The sequence below is a fragment of the Arvicola amphibius genome, chromosome 7, assembly GCF_903992535.2.
Source record: "Arvicola amphibius chromosome 7, mArvAmp1.2, whole genome shotgun sequence".
NCBI classification, from domain to species: domain Eukaryota; kingdom Metazoa; phylum Chordata; class Mammalia; order Rodentia; family Cricetidae; genus Arvicola; species Arvicola amphibius.
Genome location: NC_052053.1, coordinates 102,915,131 through 102,938,327, shown reverse-complemented (window position 1 = coordinate 102,938,327; position 23,197 = coordinate 102,915,131). Strand labels below are relative to the sequence as shown.

At 43.1% G+C, this 23,197-nt stretch overlaps 1 protein-coding gene across 2 annotated transcripts in view; it reads right to left on the bottom strand.

Annotated features, from left to right (window-relative positions):
- Window positions 1-21,383, bottom strand: part of Wdr89 (WD repeat domain 89) — a 37,481-nt gene extending 16,098 nt beyond the window's left edge. The window contains exon 1 of one of the 2 annotated variants that reach the window (XM_038337092.1): window positions 21,320-21,383. The gene's annotated coding sequence lies outside the window, so the exon portion shown is untranslated. The other variant, XM_038337093.1, reaches the window with a different exon arrangement.
- Between the last annotated feature and the right edge of the window lie 1,814 nt (window positions 21,384-23,197).

The window sequence follows — 23,197 nt, the reverse complement described above, 5'->3', positions numbered from 1 at the left end:
GAGATGGGAAAAGACACTATATACTAAAAGGAAAAACCCACCAAGAGGAGGACATTACAATTTTTAACATCTATGCACCAAACACAAAAAGCACCCAAAAGAAAAACCACTATTGTTTAAATCACATATTGCCTCTCACACACCGAAAGTGGGAGGCTTCAATATCACACTCATCAATAGACAAATCAGACAAAACTAAACAGAGAAATGCTGGAGCTAACTGACATTAAAAACCAAGTGAACTTAGCAGATATCTACAGGACATTTTACCCAAACACACAGAATATACCTTCTAGGCACCTCGTGGTTTTTGTTTGTTCTCTAAAACTGACCATGTACTTGATCACAAAGCAAGTCTCAACAGATACAAGAAAACTGAAACACCCTGCCTTTGACAAAATCCAACACCCCTTCATGATAAAAGTCCTATAGAGATTAGGGATATAAGGAATGTATCTCTACTGTGTGATATTTTGTTTGTGTTCTGACAAGTAAAGCTTGCCTAGAGACCAGAGGGTGGAGCTAGTCATTAGTAAACCACAGAGGCCAGGTGGTGGTGGCTCACGTCTTTAATTCCAGCACTTGGGAGGCTCACACCTTTTTTTTTTTTTTTTGGTTTTTTGAGACCAGGTTTCTCTGTGTAGTTTTGGAGCCTGTCCTGAAATTTGCTCTGTGGACCAGACTGGCTTTGAACTCATAGAGATTCACCTGCCTCTGCCACTTGGGAGGCAGAGAGAGGAAGTGATAAGGCGGAGCAGAGACAGGATCTCATTGCTTTTGGACAAGGAAGGGAGACAGGTAGGAAGCAACTGGCGCCTGATCCCAGTTCTTTGATTATCCAGATTTCCCCCCATTATTTAACTCCCAATTATTGATCAAGATTAATTAGATTAACAATTCACCACATAATCATCTTCTAAGATGCAGAAAAGCCCTTTGACAAAATCCAACATCCCTTCATAATAAAAGTTCTAGAGAGATTAGGGATATAAGGGGCATGCCTCAACATATTAAAGGCGATTTACACATGCCTGTAACTTTAACATCAACTTCAATAGAGAGAAACTCAAAACAATGCCACTAAAATCAGGAACAAGACAAGGTTGTCTACTCTCTCCACACTTCAATATACTCCTTGAGGTCTTAGCTAGAGCAATAAGACAACTGAAGGGGATCAAAGGAATACAAATTGGAAAGGAAGAAGCCAAAGTATCTATTTGCAGATGATATGATAGTGACTCTAAAATCCTACATGGGAACTCCTACAGCAAAGTAGCTGGTTACAAAATTAACTCACAAAATCCAGTAGCCTTTCTATGTACAAGTGACAAATGGGCAAGAAAGAAGTGAGGGAAAGATACTTATATAATAGCCTCATATAGTATACAATATCTTGGGGTAACCTTAAGCAAGTAAAAGACTTCTATTATAAAAACTTTAAGGCACTGAAGAAAGAAATTGAAGAGAACATCAAAAGAGGGAAAAATCACCCATGTTCAAGGATCAGTAGAAGTAATACAGTAAAGACAGCCAGTCTACCAAAAGCAATCTTCAGATACAATGAAATCCCTATCAAACTTCCAACACAATTCTTCACAGGTATTCAAAGGACAATTTTCATATTCATGTATAAATGCAAAAAAAGCAGGATAGCTAAAACAATCCTGAACAATAAAAGATCTGCAGAAAGCAATACCACCCCCAATTTCAAGTTATATTACAGAGCAATAGTAATAAAAATAGCAAAGTACTGGCACAAAAACCAGACATGTTGATCAAGAGAATCAAATTGAAGACCCTGACATACACCCACATACCCAGAGACACCCGATTTTTGACAAAGAAGCCAGAAAAAAGATAGCATCTTCAACAAAAGTTTTTCAAACTTGAAAAACTAGTTATTAAGAAAACAAATAACTCAGTCGGGTGATAGCGCACACCTTTAATTCCAGCACTTTGATTCCAGGCAGAGACAGGTGGATCTCTGCGTGGTCTACAAGAGCTAGTTCCAGGACAGCTAGTACTGTTACATAGAGAACTCTGTCTTTGGAAAAAAGAAGAGAAAAAAAAGGAGGAGGAGGAAGAGGAGGAAGAGGAGGGGGGAGGAGGAGGAGGAGGAGGAGGAGGAGGAGGAGGAGGAGGAGGAGGAGGAGAAGAAGAAGAAGAAGAAGAAGAAGAAGAAGAAGAAGAAGAAGAAGAAGAAGAAGAAGAAGAAGAAGAAGAAGGAAAGAAAGAAAGAAAAGAAAGTAACTTAATTACAAAATGGAATACAGATCTAAACAGACAATTCTCAAAAGAGAAACTCAATTGACTAAGAAACACTTAAAAGAAATGTTCAACATCATTAGCCATCAGGGAAAGAGAAGCCAAAATGACTTTGGGATTGTATTTTACACCCATCAGAATGGCTAACATCAATAAAACAAGCGACAGCTCATGTTGGAGAGGATGTGGAGTAAGGGGAGCACTCATCCATTGCTGGTGCAAGTGCAGATTGTATATTCACTGTGAAAGTTGGTAGCAATTCCTCAGGAAGATGATAACTAACCTACCTCTAGATCCAGCTGTACCACTCTTGGGCATACATCTAAAGGGCTCTTCATCCTACCACAGAGACACTTTCTCTACCATGTTCATTGCTGCTCTATACATACCAGCCAGAAGTTGGTACCTACATGTTCCTCAGCAGAAGAATGGATAATGAAAATGTGGTGCATTCACACAGTGGAGTATTATTCAGCCTTTAAAAAGAATAAAATCAGCCGGGCAGTGGTGGTGCATACATTTAAACCCAGCACTGGAGAGGCAGAGGCAGGCGGATCTCTGTGAGTCTGATTCCAGACTGGTCTACACAGTGAGTTCCAGGACAGGCTCCAAAGCTACAGAGAGACCCTGTCTCGAAAAACAAAAACAAAACAAAACAAAACAAAAACCCAAAACAAACAAACAAAAAAATCCCAAAAGAAATTCTCAGGTTAATGGATGGAACTAGAAAGAAAAAAGAAAGTCATCCTGAGAGTCTCTCTGCATCCTGCATTCCAGATACAGAGAGAGACATGGTATGTATCCACTTATGTGGATATTAGCTATTAAATCAATGACAAGGAAGTTACAATCCACTGACCCACAGATAGTAGGTACAGAGTAAGGGACTAGGGCTGATAGATACATCTAGTTTTTTGGACCTTTTTTTTTTTGTTTTTTGAGACAAGGTTTCTCTGTAGCTTTGGAGCCTGTCCTGGAACTAGCTCTTGTAGACCAGGCTGGTCTCGAATTCACAGAGATCTGCCTGCCTCTGCCTCCCAAGTGCTGGGATTAAAGATGTACACCACCACCACCCAGCTAGATACATCTAATTAGGAAAGGAAAATTAATTATGGATGGGTGGGGTAGGGCTAGAACCAGAAGATCAGTTGGGAGGAATACAGGAAGAAACAGCTAAAAATTAAGGGCAATTTTAAGGGTATTATGGAAATCTAATTCATCATAAGCTTCCTAAAATATATACATATATGAAGGTGATTTAAATAAAATCACCAAATAATGTGGGGGACAGAGTCACAGTTGGCTCTCTCTTGTCATCAAATGAAATTTCTAGTCTTGGGATTGGGTTACATGTAATTGAGTTGTTGTCCAAAGGGGTCCCATGGGAAATTCCAAACCCAGGCTGTTGAACACTATAGGTTGTTCTACACAAACTGATAACAAGGCCCCACTGCTAAAGACAACACCTACACAACTAATTGAACATGTAAAAGTCGAGTTGGTGCCTGCAGAGTGAAGACTCCTATGTTCTAGCATCTTTGGTACAGGAAGGTATTCTGCATGCTAAAAAAAAAAAAAAGAAACATAAATACCAAGCCAGCCACAAAACCTTGGGTTGACAATGGTGCCCTGTCTGCAAGACAGGCTAGTGTTAATGGTGGCACAAAGCTTGTAGGAGTAACAAACCAACACCTGATGTACTGGTCAGGGTTCTCAAGACTCACAGAACTTATAGAGTGTGTGTGTGTGTGTGTGTGTGTGTGTGTGTGTGTGTGTGTAATTTATTGGAATGACTTACAGGCTGCAATCCAGCTAATCCAACAATAGCCAGCTGTGAATGGTAAGTCCAAGAATCTAGCAGTTGGTCAGTCCCATATGGCTGGGTGTCCCAGCTGGTCTTCTGTATGTGCTGGAATCCCGAAAAAGCAGGCTCCAATGCCAGTGAAGGAATGGATGTGCTGGCAAGGCGAGAGAGCAACAGCTTCCTTCTTCCATGTCCTTACATAGGCTTCCAGGAGAAGGTGTGGCCAGATCAAAGGTCTGGACTAGAAGTGGGTTCACCCACTTCGAACCAAGCAGAAAATCTCTCCCAGGTGTGCCCTCCATTTCTAGATTGCAGTTCATTCCGGATATACAAGCTGACAACTGAGAATAATCATCACACGTGATTTGATTTAAGGCCCACTCCACGAGATGAAACTGTTTGGATGACCAAAAACCTGAGGAACCTAGGGTAAAACCAAATACTACGGGTCTATAAAAAAAAGTAGCAATACAATGACATTTTACTACATGCAGTGCTTTGCTCAGCCATCATCGGAGAGCTTCCTCCTGTGGCAGATGGGAACAAATACAGAGACATTATGCCGTGAGCGAGACCTTGGAAGACCTAGCCCTAAAAGGGGATAGCTTCATCAAATCCCTCCCTTCCATGGTTCAGAACACCCCATGGAAGAAGAGGCAGGAAAGTGTAAGAGCCAGAGGAGATAGATGACACCAAGAAAACTCAGGCCTTCTAAAATAACATGATCAAAGCTCATATGAACTCAGAGACTGAGCCTGCATGGAGCCTGCATGGATCTGCATCATGCCCTTTGCATATATATTATGGCTTGCAGTTTGGTGTTTTTATGGGATCCTTGAGAATGTGATGAGTGGGTCTCTATTTCTTTCTTTTAATTTATTTTTATTTTGTGTGCATTGGTGTTTTGTCTGCCTGTATGTCTGTGTGAGAATGTCAGAGCTACAAACAGTTGTGAACTGCCATGTAGATGCTGGGAATTGAACCCAAATCCTCTGGAAGAGCAGTCAGTGCAGTGTTCTTAGCCACTGAGCCATCTCTCTAGCCCGGTGTTGTGAGATATTTGTACACTGGGAAGATGCATTGCTGTGACTGGGGTAATAAAAGGCTGAACAGCCAATAGCTAGGCGGGAGAGATCAGCGGGACTTCCAGGCAGGGAGATCACTGGGAAGAAGGTGGGGTTGCCACCAGACACTGGGGAAGCAGGAGGGGCAGTACAAAGTAAAGATAACCAAGCCACATAAAAGAACACAGATTAAAAGATAAGGGCTAATTTAAGTCCTAAGAACCAGTTAGAAACTAGCCTAAGCTAAGGCCAACCTTTCATAATTACTAGTAAGTCTCCATGTCGTTCTTTTGTGAACTGGTAGCCCAAAGAAAAATCTGTCTACAGCGTGGGTCTCTGTTTCTTGTGCCTTGTCTTGGGTTCTTTTCCTTCCATTTGTTTTGTCTAATTCTAATGTATTAGTTTTTGTTTTATTTTATTTTTGTTCCTTAGAAGTCTGTTTGTTTTCTAACGAGACAGAAAGTGTGTGGATCCAGACAGGAGGGGAGGTGGGGAGAGACTGAAAGGAGGAGAGGAGGGGAAACTGTAATTAGTTGGGGGGGAATCTATTTTCTTTCTTTTTCTTTTCTTCTTTTTTATCCCCTTGGTGTTTGTTTTTCAAGACAGGGTGTCTCTGTGTTACAGCTCTGGCTGTCCTGGAACTCGCTTTAGGTGTGTGCCACCATTTTCTGGCAACAAAATCTAGTTTCAGTAAAAGGAAGAAAAAAAAAAGAAGTTTAAGATTATTGTCAGCTCCATAGTGAATTCAAGGGCAGCCTAGGCTGAGACCCTATTTCAAAGGCAGGGTTGAGATGGGGGGCTATTTGATGACTCAGAGAACAAAGGTCTCGCCACATCAATCCAGCACCCTAAACTCCATCTCAGGAATCCAAAGGTGGGAGGGAACAAGCTCCACAGTGCTGTCCTCTGACCTCCGCCATGTGCAATGGCACACAAGGCCCCCTGAATAACACAAAAAAGTTGTACAAGAAAAAAATATTTAACTGATTACAAGGAATAAGTATCTTTATTTTTCTATCTAACACCCAAAACTGTTGAATAAACACATTATTGGAAGTAGTCTCAAACTAGAACATTACACAATCAAATCCTAAATTCCTACACATATAAACCAGAAAATGTTTTTAAGAAAAGAGATGTAGGTTAATGGTTGGGAAGCACAATACTGTGCTGGAGAACTGGCTAAGTGGCTAGGAACACTTCCTTTTCTTACAGAAAACCTGGGTCCACTTCCCTGCACCGCACAGCGGCTTGCAACTGTCAGTAAGTCTAGTTCTAGGGGGTCCTAGCCCCTCTTCTGAGGCCCCTACAGGCACTGCATACAAAAAGTGCACTATAATACATGCAGCATACATACATATACATAAAACACGATTTTTACAGGCACTGTATACAAATAGTGCACTTTAACACATGCAGCATACACACATACACATAAAACACGATTTTTACGAAGTTGCTGGAAAGATGGCTCAGAAGCTGAGACCACTGGGTATTCTTCCAGAGGACCCAGGTTCTATTCCCAAGACCCACACAGTGGCTCAACACCATCTGTAACTCCAGCTCCAGAGGATCCAATCCCCTCTGACCATGTGATCTGGGTCTTTCCACACCAATCATCAATCAAGGAAATGCACCCCAGGCCAATCTGGGGGCAACAGCTTGTCAACTGAGGGTCCCTCTTTCTAGATGACTCTACTTTGTGTTGACTAAAACTAGCCAGCTTAACATGTACACATAACTGGATAGTGCCCAGGTGCACTCACTGTCCATGTTACTCTAAAATGCTGCTCTGAGGAATCAAGCAGAAAGAGGTTGTAATGTGTTTATGTTGATGATAAATGTCCACTGTTAACCAGAGACTAAGATGAGGCGAGACAAGGAAAGCTTCTGGACTCTAAGGAACTTTTAATCATGTTCCCATCTCTCAATCAATACAGCAACTTGAGGGATGGTAGTGGTAGGGATGATCAAATCTAAGGCTTCCACATCGTAAGTAGGGAAATCTACCAGTAAGTACTTCAGATTAGGCAGAATCATAGGACCGTTACAAACCGACAGCTAGAGATGCCACCTTTTGCATTTATATGTAGGATCACTATTTAACACTCCAAGCTAGGAGACTATCCTAAGAGTATGAAGAAATGTAAATCAAAACAGTAATCGGTGAGGCTGGGGAGACGGCTCAGTGGTTAAGAGCACTTGCTGCTTTGCTGCTCTTTCAGAGACTCCAAGTTTGGTGCCCAGCACCCAAATAACATAGCTCACAAGTGTCTGTAACTTCAGCTCCAGGGAATCAGATGCCTCTGGCCTCCATGGGCACCTACACTCATGTGAGCACACACCTCCATATAATTAAAAATAATAAAAATAAGCTAGGCGGTGGTGGCACATGTCTTTAATCCCAGCACTTGTGAGGCTGTGATTAATTTGAGGCCATCTTGGTCTACAGAGCGAGTTCCAGGATAGCCAGGGCTACAAAGAGAAACCTGTCTTAGAAAAAAAAAGTGAAAGTAATAAATATAACAAAAACCAGTAACTGGTAAACCTTTAAATATAAATATTTAGTCTTTTCTAACATGTGTGCAATAAAGCATTAAACACTTGTTCTATATGATGAGAATCTAGTAAGTTCTAAACTCATCTCTCTTCTGAACACAGTAAAAGAGCTTAACAGAGAAACAACAGAGGTGTAATTCTTGAACCATTCTGTAAACACCCGTTATTACAAGAAAAAACACTTTACTTACTTTACAGATCTGACGTGAAGGATAAAAATGACTGAAAACAAAGCCGGCTTAGTGCCATTTGGCCGCTGCTCTCACTGGCCGTCACTTCTGCCCTTGCCTTCCCTGCCCGTGGTGCTGGCTACTACTGCCACCTAGCAGCAGACCCAACAATAGAACACAGGGCTGACTGGGAATGGAAGGAACTCTAGTCTCCAAACCACATGGTCACAGTAACAGGTGTTTCTGACGACTGAAATTGAACTGAATTTTTCTCAGACGTTTCTCTCTCCCTAGACAAGAAATTATTTCCACCACGTGAGCATCTAGACTTTCACCGCAACTCAGATCTCTCTTCAAAACTCTAGAGTCTGTTAAACCCCTACACCCACTTGTCCATGCTACCAAAATTTCAAACACGGGCTTTCCTATGATTTGTTTCTACCAATTTCAAACCTTACTCATCTAGGCTCACGGTCAAATCACCTTTGGTGCCGGAAAAGACCAGAATAAACTAGTTAATGAATCCTCTGTGAAAATGGCCCTCGCTGTCCGCGTCAGAATTCACCTTTCCATGATGACCCTCGCTTCCTATCTCTTCTCTGCAGCAGCCGTGCTCCTAACAGAGGCTGGGAAACACTCAAATTGGCACCTAGACGGATCCTGGACAGAGATGGCAAAATTATACACAAGAGAAGGAATGCTTACTTCACATAGGATAAACTCACTTTTTTTTTTTTTTGAGACAGGATTTCATGTAGCCTAGGCTGGCCTTGAACTCATGGTTTTCCATATTCATCTCACAAGCAGTGCATAACCACACCCAACCCTATGGAGAAATATGAAAGAGCTTTGTTCTCAGAAGCTAATTTTCTGCCATGAAAAGTACTGAAATTCAGCATCGCGCTGACTAGAAAATAACCATGCATAGCACACAAGCCTTTCTCTTTATTTTGGGAGGGAGGGGGTTTTAAGACATTATAACCAGACTGGACTGGAAATCAGTAGAGACACTCCTTAAGACTTAGGAAATAACTAAATCATAACTCTCAGGAAATCCCTGAAACTTAGCAGATCCACAAGGTCCACCCCTCCCCAGGGTTAGATAAGCAATAAAGACTGCTGAAGAGAAGAGACTCTCTGCTCCACAAACTGCTGAGAGCTTCACAAGAGCAGTATCCATTAGTCAGCACCCAGGCTGGGGTAGGCTTTGCAATGATGTAGTTGCCTCTCAGCTGTACCTGCCTGTTTCTGTAAGTTACCACTCACACTCCGTAAGTAGCCCAAATAAAGGCACTGACTCAGGAAGCTGGACTTCGGTAGAATCATTGCTCTGTCCTTGTGCCCTATTTGGACTGAATAAATACTTGTTTACATCTTCACAGGAAAAGTCCCAGACAATGTGAAGGCTGGCCTCGAATTCCGAGCAATCCTCCTGCCTGTTTCTTGAATGTTGAGATTAACAGGCATGAACTACCACACCCAAACATAATTATTGCTCTTTTTGTTTTGTTTTGCTTTTTCCCGAGACAGGGTTTTTGTTGTTGTTGTTGTTTTTAACAGCCTTGGACACTCACTTTGTAGACCAGGCTGGCCTTGAACTCACTTAGATACACCTGCTTCTGCCTCCCAAGTGCCATCACTGGCCAAACATAATTATTTCTTGAGTACAGAAAACAAAAAGAAAAAAAAATTATTCTGAGACAAAGTTCTGGCCAACCTAGAACTCACTATGTAGACTAGACTGGCTTTGAACTCACAGATATCCAGCTGTATCTGCCTCTCAAATGTTAGGATTAAAATCACCACATCTGACTAACAAAATTTTTAATAATGATAAATATCATAATAATTATTTTGTGTTTCTGTATGAACTACAGGTAAATGACTGTATTTTACGGTCATCAACATTCTAATGGGTAAATGTGTTAGGCAGTAAAATATTTTTCCAACAACAGAATTAGAAAAAGGATTGCTACTTTCTCTTTAAGAATCCCACATCCTTTTAGTCACCTAGCTCCTACCCATGCTTCATGATTCACTTCAACTTCTACTGGCTAGATAAAATTCCTATTAATCCAGCACAAAATTAATTTCAGCTTCCTCTAGATATCAATATATTGTGATATTCATGCAGCAATAATCATATGCTAAGTAAATTGATGTGTTAATTATCTATACTTTACATACTTTTCATTGCTTCTGCCTACTAAAGAGTATAAATTTTATAAGGACAAGAAACATATTTTACAGTTCTTTTTTGTTGTTTATGAGACAGGGTCTCACCATGTAACCCTGGCTGGTCTGGTATTCCCTACATGTTCCTGACAAGCCTTGAACTCACAATCTTCCTGCCTCTGCTCCTACAAACAGGGATCACAGGTGTGTCACTACAGCTGGTTTCCAATCTTTTCATACCCAGCATTCTACCAATCTGTAGCTAAGCAACCCTACTTCCCGTGAGAGTGGGCAAACACAAACGCAAACTGTACTTAGTAGAGGAAAACCAGGAGACAAAGGTAAGAATTACTCACCTATATGTAAAACAATGCAGATTAAACAGGAAGGCTCACAAAACCACCCTAAAGCCTCAGAAGAAACAGTCTAATTCCCCTCCCACTTTTTTTCTTAAGAAAGGTTACTACATAAGAAACAAATTGAAACGTAACATATTGATAAACCATCCATAACCATAGCTTTGAGAATGTCAGTAGTTCATGCCAAACTCCTTCATTCTCATAAAACTCCATGTCTTAGTTTGGTTTTCTATTGCTGTGATGAAACACCATGACCAAAGCAAACTTAGGGACGACAGGGTTTATTTGGCTTATCTATAGTTCTCTATCACTGTTCATCAGCAAAGAAGTCAGGACAGGGATTCAAGCAGGGCAGGAGCCTGGCAGCATGAGTTGATGCAGAAAGCATGGACGAGGTGCTGCTTACTGGCTTGCTCAGCAAGCTCAGTCTGCTTCCTTATACAGGCCAGACCCACAAAGTACTGGACCCTCCCACACCAATCACTAAGAAAATGTCCTACAGGCTTGCCTACAGTCTGATCTTATGGAGGCATTTTCTCAGTTGAGGCTGCTTCCTCTCCAACAACTCTAGCTTGTGTCAAGTTGACATAAACTAGCCAGCACACTCCAGGAAGGCAGAGTTGAAGAAGCTGAGGAACTGGTCAGGATCTCAGTATTACACAGCTCTCTGTCCGCAGAGAACATCAACAAACACTAATGTACTCTACTGGGGGAAGCTCAGCAAGTATTCAGAATGCTACTTTTACTTCACAAAAGGATCGGGTGATCTTGAATTTCCAAATGCAGTACTTTATAACATTATATTTTTATATAAAATACAAACCTACCCATTAATCATTTAAGATAAAAATAGCCCAATGATTCAGAAATTGCATTATTTGAGAATGGCTCAGAGGACTGACTGTTAGTCTCAAATTCCTTTCTTAGTTCAAAAATACTTTACAGTCTTCAAGAGAAAGTTTAGAATACCTTCAAAAATAATTCAGTGCTACATTAAGGCTAGAAGCATCACAGGTAGGGGAACATATGGAAAAAATAGCTTCAACATTCATTTTCTCTCTTCCTTACTTGAAAAAAGATTGCTGCTATGCATGCTAACAACTTTAAGTCTGATTAACACAGGACTAAGGATCCAAGGAGAAGGGCTCTAAGAGAAATCAGAACCAAGATAAAAAGATTTGACAGCAGCCAAGAAGTATAAACATGGGTGAGGGAGAGACGTTTACTTCAGTGGTGTAGTCAACAGGGCCTCACCGAAGCTCACGCAAGCAATTAATTAAACTCACTGGGACTGGCACAGTCATGAAAATGGGGGTGGGTCTAGCTGCAAGGGGGAAGGGGGTCTAGAGGTGTGGGACAAGAGAGGACAATGGGGGAAGTTAAATATGGCATGGCTATGTATATGAAAATGTCATGATGAAATCCATTAAGTACAATTAATATATAAAATAAGCCAACACAATAGGAGATGAAGGTAGCATCCAGAGCCTTCCAAATGAGTGGAATTGGCAGCATTACAGATAACAGTAGCTGGCTTTATGGGAAAACATCTGTATGAGATTTACCTTGGCTTACTTTTATTTCTTTTTAAAGATTTATTTATTTATTATGTATACAGTGTTCTGTCTTCATGTACACCTGCAGGCCAGAAGAGGGCACTAGATCTCATTACAGATGGTTGTGAGCCATCTGTGGTTGCTGGGAATTGAACTCAGGAACTTTGGAAGAGTAGCCAGTGCTCTTAACCTCTGAGCATCTTTTCAGCCCTACCTTGGCTTACTTTTTTTTAAATTTATTTATTTTTTATATATACACTTTGCATAAGAGGGCACCAGATCCCATTACAGATGGTTGTGAGCCACCATGTGGTTGCTGGGAATTGAACTCAGAACCTCTGTAAGAGCAGCCAGTGCTCTTAACCTCTGAGCCATCTCTCCAGCCCCCTTGGCTTACTTTTGAGGGAAGGTGACTAACAGCAAATCAGATCTTCCCTGGACCCTGTTTTTCTACATTCCCATTTCTGTTATTTACCGGGTCTTTCATGTGCATCACTGCTGTAGCGTGCACTGAATTCTTGTCATACACCATGTCCATTGTCCAACCTTCTAGGAAGTTCTACTGAGTAAGTATTTTTACACTATGAGTTTTTGTTTGTATTTTTTTCTTTTCTTTCTTTCGGTTATTTACTTGGTCTTCCGAGACAGAATCCTATAAGATCCTGTCAAACCAGCACTCAAGTTCTTGGATTACAGGTGTGCACTACCACATCTGGGTGTTACATTTGCTGCTCCCAATTTATAACTAAATGCAGTAGAGTTTAAAAGGTAAGGTTAAGGTGAACATGATAGCACATTTGTCCAGGACCAGGTCTTGAAATCCCACCAAACCCTGAGCTTTCCCCAAAGGCAGGTTGCAGAATCCCACCAATCCCTGAGGTCCCTGGGCAGGAAATCCCACCAAACCCTGATCCTGCCCCAGAATCAGGATACAAAAATCCACTAATCCCAAGTCACTTTGGAAAGCTCTGCCATATTTCTCCCCCACCAATAAAACAAAACAAAAAAAACCAAACAAACAAACAAATAAAAAAAAAAACTATATAAAAGCCCTGTATCCTGTTCTGTTTGCCGCTGCCTCTCACTCTAGAGGCAAACCCAGGAGGATTCTTCCTTCCAGATAAATCTCAAGAGTGAGGTTTGTGTGCTGTGATAACTTTCGATGGAGCACAGCTAAGCTATAACAACATTCACCAGAGCGGGCAGAAGTATAACACTTTCCAACTGTAACACTTTCGCTGGGGAAGTTGTCCCCTAGAGGAGAAACCTTCCCCCAGCAGCAGAATTGTTACACTTGCATTGGGGAACTTTCCCACAAGAAGAGCAGGAAGCTGCTGCACTTAAAGTGACTTGTGATATGCCTTGGCTCCCAACTGCCAGGATACCTTTCCATCCAAGCTGCAATGCTTACAGAGAAGCAAGCAGATCTCTTTGAGTTCAAGGCCAATCTGGTCTATATAGAAAGTTCCAGGACAGTCACGGTTATATAGAAAGACCCAGCCTCAATAAACAAAATAAGTAAAAACATAATCAATTTTGAGATATAATTAAAACTGGCAGGCCAGAGAAACAGTTCAGTGGGTAAAAGTGCTTGACACCAAGCCTGGTAACCTTTGCCCTTAGAACTCATATGGTAGAAGTGAACCGACTCCCTCAAGTTGCCGTCTGACACACAAAATAAAATGTGAAAATAACCAGCCACCTGCTATTTATATCACATTATTAATTAATAACATCAAATAAAGTCAAGGGGGAGTACTTTTACTCAATTAACAGTGTTTGCCAAGTACAGGTTTAAGCCCTTCAAATATTCACAACTTCTTAAGAAGTGCTTATTGCTAGTCAACTACACAGCTGGGGAAACTGAAGCATAAACAGAGCAGTTAAAAATAAACAGACCAAGGTGCAGAGACAGCAAAGACAGACACAGGGGTAACCAGAGCAGTTTCACTAAAATTCTGTGTGCTTAGCCACTGGCTCTGAGGCACTCAAGAAACGTTAAGTTCTTTTTTCTACTTTTATTAGTTTGTTTGTTTTGAAACAGAATCTTATTTACGCAGCCCTGGCTGGCCTGGAATTCACTACATACACCAGGCTGGCCTTAAACTCCAAGATCAGCTTGCCTTGGCCTCCAGAGTCCTAAGACTATGCGCCACCACACTCAGCCAGAAAATTTTTCTTCAGATAGCAAGGGGTTGGAGATGTAGCTCTGTGGAAAGTCACTTACTCAAACATGTGTAAGGCCCAGTGTTCCACCACCAACCAGCACATCTAAAAGGACAAACAGTAGGACTGGGGATATAGTAAAGTGGTAGTAGGATCATCTAGCATGCATAAGACCTTCAGTTCAATCTTCAGCAGCAGGGGAGAGCAAGCAATCAAGAAAGAGCAAGAGAGCAAGAACATGCAGTTTGTGCATGCGAGAGTGTGTGTGTGTGTGTGTGTAAGAGAAGAGAGCTGAAGTAGGATAACAAGTTAGAAGCCAATCTGAACTACAGAAAGCTGGTCAAATAAGTAATCAAAGAAATAGAGATTCTAGCCATCATTTATTTCAACATACACCCACTTAAATTTAATAGTCCTTGAAGACAAGTGTCTTTTTTCCTCCTTTCCTTTGCCTAACATTTTAAATCTTAAAAGACTGCAAAAGTTATTGAAATGTTAACTATTAAATAACTTTTTCAAACTTAGAGGAAGATGAACACCCAGCAGCTTTCAGAAAACATCTGGAAAATACAGTAGCCTTTCTTAAAAAAAGATTTATTTATTTATTATGTATACAACATTTCTTCCATGTATGCTTTCATGTCAGAAAAGGGCACCAGATCTCATTACAGATGGCTGTGAGCCACCATGTGGTTGCTGGGAATTGAATTCAGGACCTCTGGAAGAGCAGCCAGTGCTCTTAAACTCTGAGTCATCTCTCCAGCCCCAGTAGCCTTCTTTTATTCTTTAATTCTGTGCATCGTTTAACAGGAGGCATGGAAACCGCTGTGATGTGTAACTTGAAGGAATACACGGTTTGTAACTGTCCCTAGACCAAGGATGATTGCAGTGAGTTGATGCTAGAGAGGGAAAAAGGAAAGGGCTCCTGGATCAACACGGACCTGCAGAGAGCCTTCCTGCCCCATGGTCTTACTACTTCTCCCTCCCTTTACTTCAGGGACTGATGTCTGTGATTCCAACACTCCAGAGGCTGAAGCAGAAGGATATTGAGTTCAAGGCTAGCCTGGGCTACAAAGTAAGGCAATGTTTTAAGGAGAGAGAAAATAGGAGCTTGAGGGTGTAGCTGTTTGTATGCAACTAGCACGTACAGGCCTTAGGTTTGCCAGGCGGTGGTGGCACAGTTTTATCCCAGCACTTCGGAGGCAGAGGCAGGTGGATCTCTGAGTTTGAGGCCAGCCTGGTCTACAGAATGAGCTCCAGGACAGCCAGGGCTACACAGAGAAACCCTGCCTTGAACAAAAACGAGAGAGAGAGAGAGAGAGAGAGAGAGAGAGAGAGAGAGAGAGAGAGAGAGAGAGAGAGAGAGAGAATGACAGGACAGCCCACACCTTTAGTTCTAGCACTTGAGAGGCAGAGGCAGAAAGATTGGGGGGAGGGGACAGGTACACAATCCACCCAGCCTTGATGAGACATGTCTGTATGAGACCGTATGTCAAAAATAAATTAACAGTTAATAACATTGAATAAAGTTAATGGAAAACATTGAAGAGACTGATCAAGCTACCTGCTTCTCAGGTCCAAGAAATCCTGGACAAAGGGCTAACGGTGGGGCCTATTAGCATACCAAAGCACTTATTGGCCTCAACGAAGCAAGTTCCAGTCTCCTTTCAGCTCTTCTCACCCCATCCCCTATTCTAAACCCCAACTTTGTTTCCCTTCCCCCCATTTCTATGTAACACTGACATTTTGGCCATGCTTCTCTCTCCTTTGCCTTCTTGGCTCTCCATTCTCTTCCTCTCTGGCATCCCTGTCTCCCCTCCCCCCAGGCCTGGTTTAGTCTACTGGTCATGTATAGTCTTCTACCTTAAAGTGGTCATGTTGTCATTTCATTCGCTACTCAGCCAGGACACAGAAAACTGTAATTGCAGTTTCTGACTGTAAGCCCAGATTTCATCGGAGCAGCTTTTTGCTGTGGATCCAACAGTAGCATGGATCACTAGCATCAGCCTCAGAGGAACTCTTGCACAACCGTGTTGTCTAGAGACATCTAAACAACAATGGAGACTTTATTTATTTGGTTTTGTTTTTGAGACAGAGCCTCCTTATGTAGTTCTAGCTAGCCTAGATCAGGTTGGCCTTGAGCTCACAGAGCGCCTGTTATGCTGGGATTAAAGGTGAACCCCACAGTGCCCCCAGCACAATGGAGAATTTAAAGGATTAAGAAACTAGGGACTCTTTGAGGGCAAGTTATAAGTATGTGGCTAACTGAGCTGCTGCTTAGCCAACTGCTAGCACAACAGATCAATAGGTAGGCATACAATCAGGTTAGTTATATGCAGCCATGCCAAAGACTTCTAGCCAATTGTAGTGAGGAGCTGTGGGCTGCATTCCCGCCCGGCTCCCGGCCGCCTGGCTAGTTTATGCCCCCAAATAATTACACGAAAACTGTATTCTTTTAAACACTGCCTGGCCCATACGTTTCAGCCTCTTATTAGCTAATTCTCACATATCTTGCTTTAACCCATATCTAATAATCTATGTAGCACCACGAGGTAGTGGCTTACCAGGAAGATTCTAGCGTATGTCCATCTTGGGCCGGAGCTTCATCGCATCTGGCTCAGAGAGGAGAGGCATGGCGACTGCTTGAGGCATCTGACTAACTTCCCTCTTTCCCAGCATTCTGTTTTGTCTACTCCACCTATCTAGATCCTGCCCTATCAAAAAGCCAAGGCAGTTTCTTTATTAACCAATGAGAGTCCTCCATCAGCCAATGGAGTGCTAAAGAAAATAATGCAGGCCACTTCTAGGGCCTGATCCACAAGAAACTTCTCTCATGCATGCTCCTCCTGGTCCTTTCCCCACCTACTCAAACCAAACACAACTCTTTTTTTTTGTTTTTTTGTTTTTCAAGACAGGGTTTCCCTGTGTAACAGTCCTAGCTGTCCTGGAACTAGCTCTTGCAGACCAGGCTGGCCCCGAACTCACAGGGATCCACCTGCCTCTGCCTCCCAAGTGCTGGGATTAAAGGCGTGCGCCACCACTGCCCAGCCCCAAACACAAATCTTTATCAAGTTTTTATATAATGAATGGAGCTGGGTTTTCATACATTTATTCCAGTGTATCTATACTTGTACTTAGTAAACATGTTTCTCAAAAACTGTGAATTCTAGCAAAAGATGTCTTTGTGTGAAGATGGAACAACTCTGAAGTCATCAGAGCTGCCGTGTTTTTTGTTGAGACCAGAAGGGACCCCATCGTTCCAGTTCTCCATAAAGCCTCCTGCATATCGTCAGGAGCAACAGGACCCAGAGGTCTGAAGTAGCTGGGTTTTGTTAACTGTTGTGGCATGGGGTCTCATGTGCTCAAGCTGCCCTCAAACTCGCTGTGCAGCTGAGACTAGGCCTTGAACGCTGGCGCTTCCAGTTTCCCTCCTACCCTAAAGATCCGGCCTTCCCTGTGCCATGCACTACCACTCCAAAAAACTGGGTTGTCGGAATGGCTGATTCCCATCACCTAAGATCATGATACTTAAAGTGGGGGATATATAAAAACCTGAAGTTATATGACTGAAGTAAACTGGGAAAGAAGCCCCGGGATAAATCATAATCTTTCCCAAGAACGGTAATGTTATGATCTCATAAATAAATAACTCAAAATGGCATCAATCAGAATCAATGAACTGACTGCAAGTCACATGAATTCTTAAGGTAGGTTAGAATCCAATAGTACTTCTCTAAATAATCAATTCTAGTTTTACAGCAGGGGACTATTTAGTTACCTCTGTGCTCAAGAGCTGCCCAGCTCTCTCACAGCTGTCTGGAAGTCTATCCTTTCTCTCTTAAAGTCCCGACTGCACATTCAGTTCTGGCACAGGGTATTTGTGCATCAGAGCCTTTGTGGAGGGCTGAGAAATAGCTCCCAAAGATACTTAAGTCCGACCCACCTCCTAGAACCCAACAGCATTCTGTTGGGTTTAACATACTTCCACACAGCATCTTGAGACAGAATAATTTCTGACTATCTGGGAAAGCCTTACATGCCACAAGACTCAGTATATGATGATGGGAGCAGCCAACCAAAGAAGACTGTCAGAAGGAACTACACAGAGTCTAGCAGGATGATCCATACATGAAACCCCAGCACCTGGAAGCCTAATGCAGGAAGGTTACCATGCATTCAAAGCCAGCCAGGGCTATAGGTTGAAATGTCTTTAAAAGGCAAAAAGAATTGCAGGCTAACAGATAGTCACTAGAAGCTGGAAAAGGCTAGAAAAACACATCTACCTCTGAGATGTCCAAGAAGCTTCAGGTCCCTGATACCTTGACATTAGCCTCGTAAAATACTTTAGAGCCAAGTTGAAAGCTAATACATTTGTGCTGCTTATTTTTACCTATGTGCACATGTCTGTGAATGCCTGTGTACTAGGGCCTGAAAAGGCCAGAAGCAGCTTCAGATCTTCAGGAGGTTTTTTTGTTTTTGCAGTGGTTTTGTTTTGTTTTGTTTTTTGAGGCAGGGTCTCTTTGTAGCTTTGGCTGTCCTAGAACTTACTAAGTAGATCAGGTTGGACTCTACCTGTGCCTCTGCCTCCAGAGCTCGAATGAAAGTCATGTACCACCATATCCTGTGCAGAAAGCAGTCATTGAATCACCTCTCCAGCTCCACATTTTATGCTTTCCCCTCCCCAAACATGGTTTCTCTGTGTAGTTCTGTCCTGGCACTAGCTCTTATAGACCAGGCTGGCCTCGAACACAAGAGATCCACCTGCTTGTTTCCCAAGTGCTGGGATTCAAGGTGTGTGCTACCATCCAGGTGCTGTCTGAAGTCACTAAGTGTGTGGTAATTTGTTAAGCAGCCATATGAAACTAAGAAGCCCTTCCAAAAGCTGAAGAGTAGTCAGCTATGGTGGCTTATGAGGAAGGAGGATTAGAGGCCAGCCTAAGATAAACAGTGAACTTAGGACAGCCTCAGGTACAGTGTGAGAATGTCTTAAAAACAGGGCCAGTGAGATTTGATCTGACCTACATTTGATCCCCTGAAACTACACTGCAGAAGCAGAGAGTGGATTCCCAAGTGTCTTCTGGTCTCCATAGTGGCAGTGTCATGTGTGGCACACGCACACACTATAAATGCAATATAATATTTAAAAACAGAAAGCTTAGCAGTGGTTTGTACAATAATCCACTCTAAGGTATTAACCTGAACTAGCATGAAAAGATTCCATTTCACTAATATACATAGTCTCATTTTTTTTTTTTTGTTATCAAGCAAATAACTACACAGACATCACCTGCACCAAGGATGTGCCTCAGTTGGTACAGTGTGCTTAGTGTGCACAAGGCCCTGGGTTCAATCCTCAGGACCATGTCATATGGTCATTGGGTACACACCTGCAATCCCAACACTGCAGAGTTAGGGAGGTAGGAGGACTCTAAATTCAAAGTCACTCCCAACTACACAGCAAGTTCTGGGCTAGCCTGAGTATCATGAGACCCGAGTTTTTCCCTTTGTTGTTGTTTTTAAAGAGACCACTGAAAATGGAGGGTTTGTATTTTGTTTATTTTGTTAATTTTCTTTAGTATTAGAGTAGAAAAGCACAAAAGCAATGTCTTAAGTTTCCCCTGGTGGCGCTGGCCTTTAAATCTAGCACTGGCAGTGGCAGGCAGCAGGCAGAGGCAGGTGGGCCTCTGAGCTCAGGCTAGCCTGGTCTACAAAGTTCTAGGCCACCCAAAGCTACATAGTTTGAGAGCCTGTCTCAAACAACAACAGCAACAAAAAAAAGCTATGTCTTCAGTTCTATTTGTAATAAATAGAAGCTGCAGGTGGAGTTGATGGTGAAGGCCTAATTCCAGCATTTGAGAAAACATCAAGTTCTCTGAGTTCGAGGCCAGCCTGGTCTACAAAGCGAGTTGCAGGACTGCTCTAGTCACACAGAGAAACCCTGTTTCAAAAACAAAACAAAAAAGCAAGCAAGTAGGGCGGTGGCGGCACACACTTTTAATCCCAGCACTGGGAGGCTGAGGCAGGTGGATCTGTGAGTTCAAGGCCTCTTTGGTCTACAAGAGCTAGTTCCAGGACAGGCTCCAAAAAAACTACAGAGAAACCCTATCTCAAAAAACAAGCAAACAAACAAAAAAAAAAAAAAAAAAGAAAAGAAAAGAAAAAAAAGAAAAAGCTGCAGAAAATATGGGCATGACTTTAAACAAAGACACAACTCCAAAACTGCACTGATTGGAAGTGAAAGAAAAGTCAGCAAGTATTGCGGGCTTACTTTTGCTTTAAATGTTATAGAATATCTAAGGTAAAAATACAAACCAAACATTGCTCACTTTGTTCTCTGGACAATAAATACTATCCCGAACCCGACAGGCTGGAAAATAGTCCACACGGAGGTATCTCACAGTGTTCCCAGGCTGCATGTTTGTACAGTTCTAGCCTGTGCAGATGCTATTACACCAGCAGAAACAAGCAGACCTGATAGCAGTAACGTATACTTTAAGTCCATTTCTCATTGGATTATCACAACACTAAGAAGCAATTTATTAAGACTGATTTTAATCGTGCAACTGAAAAAGCTAAGGTTCACACAAAATATAATTTTTTTCAAATGAAGATGAGCATGCCGACAGCATCTACTTCTTGAGTGTTTTTTGTTGTGAGTTGTGTGTGCGTGTGTATCTATGTGTGAGACAAAGTTTCGCTAGGAAGCTTTGGCTGCCTGGCAACTCAGACATCCTCTTGCCTCAGTCTCCCGGCCAGTGCTGGGAACACAGGTGTGCACCATCATACCGGGCCAGCACCGAGCTCTGCAGATAGCTGTGTGGTCTACATGCCACACACGACACACGGAAGTCATCGCATAGAAGCTGGCATCACGGCATACAGTGTATTCCTTGGCTTTGTTTCCTAAGTGAAAATCTGCTTTCTGACAGCGAAAGAGGCGAGAGCCAGAGGTGGGTGTGCAGTGAGTGCAGGAAGGGCAGGCATGAGCGAGCAGGGGCTACCTACCCGTCATCGACCACACAGCCTGACACTCAAGAGACCCACTCGGCCTCCCGTGCGCGCACGTGCTCCGCGCTCCCGCACCGCCCGCTCCCCTCCGGGCTCCCCGCCCAGAGCTTTCCACGCGCATCTCGCGCGGCGGCCGCCGGTAGAGAGAGCGGCCGCCCATGCTCGTCACCCCGCCCGGCCCAGCAGAAAGTACCTCAGAAACAAACCCCACACTGGAGCTGGAGAAAAACCACGCTCTGCCCACGGCCGGCCGGATCTCCGCCCTCCGCCTCTGATTGGAGAATATCATAGAGGAAGCCGAAGCGGATTGGTCCACAGAAGAGAGGCGGTCCACAACCGCGGGCGCCGAAGAAGCGGGAGCAGCGCGGCTTCGTTCGCTATCTTCCGATTGGACGAGGGCAGGAAGCCTGCGCATGCGTGACTCAGCCGAGGGGGCGGAGCGCCGTATAACACCGCCTCCTAGGTCAGGTTAACGGAAGTCCCTGCCACCCAGCTTCCTGGATGTGTGACCAATAGACGACAAGAACAACGTGAGTTCCGCCTTTTCATGCGGATGTGGCTTTGCCCGGTTCTTGAAGATGACACTGGGGTTTCCAGCAGTTCCTTGGCTTCATCGGACTGGAGTAGAAAGTTGTTACGCAGACTAGGGGACTCCTCCTGAGGGTGAGGCAGGATTTGGCAGACCCAAAGTCACCACGTGATCACAAAGCCTAGCGGCACAGGCCGGTTTGAATGAGTGGTACCCGACTTTCACGCCCGCACGGTGTAACGGAAGGTGACAGGAGCTCTCCCTTTGTCAGGGATAAAACAGTTATTGAATCTGGAGGTAGTTTTGCTTCGGGCCCAGGAGACCCTGTTTTTTATAGTCCATGATGGTCCGGTCCTGTCTCATCCATGCCTTGCTTCGTTGTCGGTTTTTAAATTTATTTTGATACAGGGTCGATGTTCCAACCCTAGTGGAGCCCATGACATCTGCTCCTACCAGCAGGAGAACGAGCTCATCCTTGTGCATGGGGAAGCCCACAATGTAGATTTAGGTGGACCCTGCCCTCTTCTTCATTATTGATGAACTCCTGTGGTATAACATGCATGAGCACGCAAAGAAATGGCTTCTCCAGTGTAAACAATTCAGAAAATACGTACTTCTTGGTTAAGTCATTAATGCAAGCAAGCCAGGTAGTCTCTGGGCCTGGAAATACATTCGACTGCCATTCCTGCAGTTAACCTTCTGTGTAGAGGAACCTGCATAGGGGAGTATCATGGTGTCATTAAATAGGCACTCTTCCCATGAAGTTCCCATGGGTGAGTTTAGGTTGGTCCCATTTACAGCTATTAGAATTGGAAGTAGAGTTTATTGTTTGATTACTTTTATTCCAACCTAATATGGGGCTCCCTGGGATCTTGGCGTACCCAGGAGTCCTGACCTATGTCTGGTTGAGAATGGTTATTATTTTTTTTTTTTGAGAATGGTTAATTAATGGATATACTCTTCTCGCATCCCAAACACTGAGGAACTGACTTCTGCTGCCTCCTGGACCTTTATCTTTGAGATTATCAAAGAAATTTCTGGGAAAACTGGAGTTTTGGGGCTTGCCACCTTAGGGGGTTCATAACCTGACTTTCTAGGTTTTACCAGTTTGCCAGTAATATCTTTTGGCTTTTGCCAGGCCCTAATCTTTATAAATATATCACAGGTAGGTGGTGATGGCTTTATTTTTAAGACTGTGCAGGGATCAATGTAACCCCAGGAGGACTCAGTTTTGCAGTGATACTAAGCACAGTGCCTTGGGGGTGTCAACCAGGCAGGCATAGTAATGTATAGATCAGAGCCCTTTCTCTTTACTGGTGTACCCACAGCCCCAGGGGCATGCTCCTCCCAGCAGCAAGTGAACCATTCCACGGTAGCATCTGGATGGAATGAATATTGTACAGAAATCTACCTGTCAGGTAGGTTGGGTCTCGGTGGATAGATTGACTAAGTGCTCCCTGGTTCTGGTCTTTTTAAATTTTTGTACTCAAGTCCCCGTCTTATGAAGGTTTGGGGCCTTTCCCACAGGGACAGTGAAAGATA